Below are 6,954 nucleotides of genomic sequence, written 5' to 3' on the forward strand. Positions count from 1 at the left end.
TACAGCTGGGAATAACCCCTGTCTGGAACCCTGGAGACCTGCTGCCCATCTGTGTAGAGCAGGGGTGAGCAACCTTGGCCCGGGGACCAAATCTGGCTCTCCTAGTGTCCCAATATGGCCCTCCAAGGACTCTTCAGTATGCTGAAGTGTGCTTGCAATTCTGAGTGTGTACTGCATGACTTTGATGAAGTCCACATCACAGCACTAACCATTTTTTATTCAGCAGCTAAAGTGATGGAAGTGCTACATTTCTTAGTTTTATCTCAGGGAGATAAAACAAAAAATAAATCATGAGTGATTCATTTGATTGCTTCTTAGTGAGAGCAGTGACATATATTCTTGTCACAACGAATAACATCTTGGCACCAGAGAACAATCTGTATGTCTTGTCTCTGGAGCAAGAATGTAGATGCGTAGCACAATTCGTGTTCAAGACTCACAGGAGGATTTTATTTCTTCTTCTGGCTACTGTGTTATGGCACACACATGCAGTGACAGAATAAGCACAGGATTCCGTTACAGTCCTTTCAACTTTATTTTTTTTTTCAATTGTTGATCAGCTGCAAATCCAGATTAGCGAGCTGTAGGCCAGTTCGCGCTAGTGGTGACAACCATGCTTAAAGACTAAAGGCATGCATGTGGACTAGGGATGTCTGAGATTTTCTTTTTCCTTGCAAAACATGTGAGTGTGCCCCATTTGAACCCCCGAATGTGAGCCCGAGTACACGTCCAACGAAAATATTTGCAAATTGATGAACACATGCTCATGTTTGTCTTGTTTACAATTCCCAGTTTGATTTGTGCAAATTTCCTAATTTGCACAAATTTCCTCAGTAGACTGAATCAGACCCCCTTTAGTCTATGAAGGAAAACTGCACAAATTAGGGAATTTGTGTAAATTTGGGGAGATCTGCGCAAATTGCCCATTTGATCACGGCTCAATTTGCGCAAGTTTCCCATTTGCACAAAGTGAGCAGCGATTGCAAACACGAATGGGAATTGGGCCTGAGCAGCGAGACAATATTCAGAGAATCTTAATGGTTTCAAACATCACTTGTCCTTAATGAGAACTAAGCCAGAACGACTCACTGCATTTTGGGAGCATTTTTTTGTCACGTTGAAAAGTGCCCTTTCTTTCAACATTTTGGGGCAATTTGCCTGTTCATATACATTGTTCTCTCTTGCTCTCCAGTGTGTTCATCAATGACCTCATCATGTACCCCAAACTGACCTGCTATGTAGTGTTGTGATATAATCACATCTACTACATGATTTACATTGACCAATCCAGAAGGAACTCTTTGTTAACTATAAATGATATCATCATTGTAGCCGGATCAGACTGACTATGTAGTGCTGGTGACATCCTTTCAATACGTGATTCCCAATTGGCTGGGATCAACTGTGTGACTGATACAGAAAGCACCCTCTCCTAAAGCTGCAACACTACACCTACTTATCTGGGAGGAAGACCCATTGAACTCAGTGGGACTTAGTTACTTCTGAGTGGATATGCATAGAATTGCACTGTTAATGCTCCATTTATTTTGTGGTCCCAAACATTACATGTTGAGCTAAGCATATTCCCTGGCAGTGAAAAAGTATTCTATCAGTAGCATTATTTTGGTCGCCTTCTCTCTCTCTCTCTCTCTCTCTCTCTCTCTCTCTCTCGATACCAATCAGGGCATCTCTGGGTGGATTTCAGCATCAGAAAGTTTATTGTTGTATAACTTTTTGTATTCATGGTGCCATGAATGGTAAATTCACATCATGCATGGGTTACCGAGCAAACCATAATGCTCTTTCTTGAGCTGTTTTCATACTGTCTAGAATCTACATCCCCACCCCTAGGGGTGTTGAACCTCCTTCAGCCCAAGGCCTGAATTCAGGTTTGGAGAAGCTCTCAGGGGCCACATTCCAGATGTGGGTGGGGCCAAGGACAAAATGGGTCATGGCCAAAGACAAAGTGGGTGAAGCCAAAATATCAAAAACACCAGCATAATTTAGTTTGAAGTTCTTCCTGCCAGAAATTAAGCCTTAGGAGAGGCATTTCAGCCTTTTAGAATGGGAAAAAAACTGCACAAAGCTGGGGAACCACCAAATGATTGGCAGTTGGGGAAAGGGGAGGGGCTAGGGGAAGGGGGCATGGCCACCCGAGGAACCCAAGAAGCCTTGTCTGGGAACGGAGGTTGGCAAGATTTGGCTCTTGGGCTTGGGGTTCTGCTTCTCTGGTTTATAGACATGGAGGGTACAATCCTATGCATGTTTAGACAGAAAAAAAAATACCTACAACTCCTAGCAACTCCCCATCGCTGGCTGGGGAATGCTGGGAGTTGTAGGACTTTTTTCAGTCTAAACATGCATTGGATTGTGCCCTAAGTTACCATTCCAAAGTACTTTCCTTAGCACAGATATCATAACCGTAAGTAACCAGATGAATCCTTTTGGAGATAAAAATGCCTTACACCACTCTTAACATGCAATATCGTAAGTATAAATAAAAAGTGGGCAGCAACATCAGTTCATTTGGACCTTATTAAAAAATCTGTAGACATTAGAAAGTATGAACAGGAACACAGACACAAGAATCAGAACATTTAGAGCAAGCTAAGAAATTTCTAATATATAACAATCACGAGGCTGGATATATGAAAATGAGAGTCAGTCATAAATTAGGAATACATTTTATATTGCATCACATCAGCTCTAGCAAAACCAAGGAGTCATGCTTTCTTTCTGCTTTGGAACTATCTTTGCACATGCAACATATGGTTTTGCTTACATCATTGTCTCTTCCCATTTCTACACAAAGCACACTCAAATAAGATATTCACTGTGGAAAACGGAAAAGTCACCCCATACTGAATCTGTAGCAAATGTAGCACTTTCTAAATAACACATTTGATTTCCTTATTTTTTATATATTTATGATATTTATATACTGGTTGTGCACATGCGTGTTCTCAGAATGGTGAAGTCTAGAGTGATTTAGCTGCCAAAATCATTTGGGCAACATTTTAGGATTGAGCACAGAATGGGTTGGCATTCTTTCTCCAGAACTATCTGAGGCTTGCTCTACGCTGTCTTTTTTTGACAGCAGCAGCCTCGGGGGCCGTAGCTCAGTGGTAGAACACATGCTTTGCATGCAGAAGGTCCCAGGTTCGATCCCTGGCATCTCCAGGTAAAGCTGGAAAAACCCCTACCTGATACCCCAAGAGCTGTTGCCAGTCAGTGTTGACAATACTGAGCAAGATAGACCAAGGCAGCTTCCTATGTTGCTATGGTTCGTTCCTGTTTGTAGGAAGCAGGAGATGGGAGTTCAAGCCTGAGCAGGGGGAAGGGGCCAACATGGCTCCTTTTACAGAGGAGAGTCGTAGATTTGAAAGGCTGCCAGAGGACTGTCCTCTACGCTGAACGCATCCTCTGTTTGAAGGGCTGTCCAGTCCAAGTCCAGTTTAAAGAGAAACAACCATCAAAAGGAAGACCGGGAGGCTTGACGTTTCTAATCAATACCACCTAGACAGCAGACTGTGCAAGGCACACAGATCACATGGTCATAGTCTTCCACACTATGGTGAGATGTACTGTATTTCTATTTAAATTATAATAATGATTTCACAATTTGCATCTCTCACTATAAATCCGCACATGCACATTTTATGCAAATCCTCGTTTGTCCTTTTTTTCGATGATCATAATTGGCCACCCTAGAGCTTAATTTACTGGCGGGGGGATAGATTTTGGTTGAATATTATAAGAACCTTCTTGATGGCTTGACAATGGAACCAATGACCTAGAGGTTTGGTGGGTTGATCCTTGCTGGAGGTCTTTTAGCCAAAGCTAGCCAACTATCTGCTGGGGGTGCTCTAGCGCTTGATTGCCTGCATTGAACAGGGGTTTGGACTAGATGGCCTCTGAGGCCTCCTCTAACTCTCTGATCCTATGATGTCTCCCCATCACTTTCACATGATGAAGCTTCAAAGACACACCCATGTTTTCATATAGTGTGATCAATCATTTGTCTGCACTTGGTTGAGGCCACTGACTATATATGCAGCTGAAGAAGATGGTAGAGTAGACTGTGCAATTTCATTGCAAAGACAGATTTGCCTTTTTCTGAATATTCATCCACAAGTTTAAAATAATCAGAACTAGTACGCAGTGGAGGCTCGTGGCTCCGATTTCGGTGCGGCTGTGAATCCATTCTGGGTTTAAGTCAGAAACAGCCAGAACTCTAAATGAACGATCCAAGGTTCAACACTTTGGATAGCTCATTTAGAATTCTGGCTGGTTCTGACTAAAACCAAGAATGGATTCACAGCCGCACCGAAATCGGAGCCACTAGCCTCTATGGCTAGTACATCAAGAAGTAAGGTTCTGGCTCAGCTCATTCCTGGCTGCATTAGTTTTCTACTTGTAGGAAAGTTGATTTGATATTTTGTTTTTGTTTTTTTAAATTATTTTGGGAAACATCCAAGAATGTCATTTCCCTCTGTAAGTGGGATAGTCTATTCTACAGACAGGCTTCTGCCACAAACGTCCCCTCTCCCCCCATTCTGCTGCATGAGTAGACAAGGCCTAAGAAATATTCATTTGCTTTTGAGATAAGAAGATATACTGATTCTTAGCCACAGCAGAGCCAAGAGAGCTCACAGGATGAAGACACTTGTACCATTCCGCTGAGACTGAAGTATTTTGATTTGCTGTTTCATCCAGTGATGACAAGGAGGCCCTCCGACAAGATGTTTTGGTGTGCAATGTTTTCTTTCTTTCTTTCTTTCTTTCTTTCTTTCTTTCTTTCTTTCTTTCCCTCCTTCTTTTTCATATCCCACCTTTCCTCCAAGCCCAAAGCAGCATACGTGGTTCGCCTCCTCTCCATTTTATCCTCACAACCACCCTGTGAGATAGGTTAGGCTGAGAGTCAGTGACAGGCCCAAAGTCACCCAATGAGCTTCATGGCCAAGTAGGGACTAGAAACCAGGTTTCCCAAGTCCCAATCAAACATTCTAACCCAGGGGTGGGTATCTTTGGGAGGTCTGGGGGCCATTTTTGCCTCTGTACCCCCTTCCCATGGACCACACCTCTCCCTGCCTCCTGCAGCACCATTTTTTTTTAATTTAAAAAGTGGCATCCAGTGCAGATACAGAGTATCCAAAGGGTCCAAATTATCTCTGGGAGCTGCAGCTGGGGTAGCAGGGCTGCCTGCAGCCCATAGACAACATGTTGCCCACAGCTGCTTTAAGCACTAAACCCCACTAGCTCTCCTGTTCTGTTCAGGATACTCCATTCTATTCACCTGCCCTCCTGGTATTCCATTCCCCACTCCCAACAGTCAGGCAGCATTTTGTGGCCACTGAGCATGCTTGGTTTTGCTCTTAGTTTTTTCCCATAAGATTTTTGAAAATGTCCCTTGAAGTTTCCCCAAGCCTGCTGATACCTCTCCCTTGTGTGTGGATGGTGGTGTTTGGGTTACACAAGCAACAGCACTCACCGCTGAACAGGAGAAACAGACAAAGTGCTAGCGACTGTGTGCTTGCCTTCGGACTGTGTGTGCGTAGCTTCCTTCTACAGCAGCTATTTCAACATGTGCAACCGCAGTACTCTGCTATGTGGTTTGTTAACCACCCTGAACAACCCAACAACAAACCATGAGTTCTCAAGGTGGCTTGTTTGAGAAAAACAAGCCACCCTGCAGAAAATGTCCTGGGTTCAAACAACATGCTAACGCACAGTTCAACAAGTAACCCGTGGTTCAGCAACAACCCACACCCAACCACTGAGTGGGGGTTAGCGTGTTGTGCGAATCCAGTCATTGGCTTTGTTTGAATGATGTGACAACCCATTGGTTATTGCTCTGGCTTGTTGGGGGAAAAGATAAGCCAGAGGTCTGTGTTCAGATGCAATGCTACATGACAATGCTAAGTGATGCAGCACTCCTGCTTGCAGTGGGAGCGATCTGGCAGCAGAGGGACACAGGAAGCTGCCTTATACTGAGTCAGAGCATTGGTCCATCTAGCCCGGTATTGTCAACACTGACTGGCAGCAGCTCTCCAGGGTTTGGGGCAGGAATTTTTCCAGCTCTCTCTGGAGATGCCAGGGATCGAACCTGTGACCATCTGCATGGAAAGCAGAGGCTCTACCACTGAGCCACAGCCCCTCCCCAGGATTAAAAGAGTAAACAACCTGGATGGTTGTTATGTGTGATTTGGGCCATAGATATAAAGGCATCCTCCTGTTCACTTGCTCTCTTGCCAGCTGGTGCCCGCTGTTTCACACACTGGCTAGCCTCCTGTTGCCCACAGCTGCTTTGGGGGGTTGGACTCGATGGTCTTATAGGCCCCTTCCAACCCTACTATTCTATGATTCCTGTCTGAGAAGGGAGAGCGTTGAATCCCCCCACCCCCCAGTACACACACTCACTCAGCGTTTTGGTTCAGGGGCCAGCTTGAGTGTATTTACTCTGCAATAGCTTATCCTGCCCTGGCTTCAAAAATGGCTGTGATCATAAACTGACCATTTTAAAGGCAGATATATTTGATAGAACATTTAATCTCAGCCTGTGCAATAAAGAATAGCTGAAAATCAAACAATATTCGCCAACATTTACCATCTGGATTGGAATATTAGGCAAGTGTGGATTGAGGAAAATGGGAGTGAAGCAATGCATTGCCATTTTGTCTTTAGACAATCAAGAAACAGTAAACTTAGCTGTTGATTTAAGCCATTGACTTAAAAACAACAACAGGCGTTTTACTGTTTTAGGCCTTTTCCATGTTAGGGCATTTCTCCATGACACTTTTATTGTGCACTCATGAATGCTCACTCACAGTAGTTTGTAGGTCCTGTGCATGACATCCTCCTCCTCCAGGGCACCTCCCACACTTTGCAACCATTCTTGTGCGTTTTTCATAGCAAGGAAAGTCTGGTATTTTCTCTGAATCCCGCTATAGAGCC

General features: G+C 44.1%; 1 non-coding gene across 1 annotated transcript; it reads right to left on the minus strand.

Moving 5' to 3' along the window:
* Window positions 1-6,085: 6,085 nt before the first annotated feature.
* On the minus strand, window positions 6,086-6,157 carry TRNAG-UCC (transfer RNA glycine (anticodon UCC)). Its single transcript has one exon. It is a non-coding gene; the product is annotated as a tRNA-Gly (tRNA).
* Between the last annotated feature and the right edge of the window lie 797 nt (window positions 6,158-6,954).

The sequence above is a fragment of the Heloderma suspectum genome, chromosome 4 (assembly GCF_057233095.1).
Source record: "Heloderma suspectum isolate Gila_16-S chromosome 4, 16-S_ref, whole genome shotgun sequence".
NCBI lineage: Eukaryota > Metazoa > Chordata > Lepidosauria > Squamata > Helodermatidae > Heloderma > Heloderma suspectum.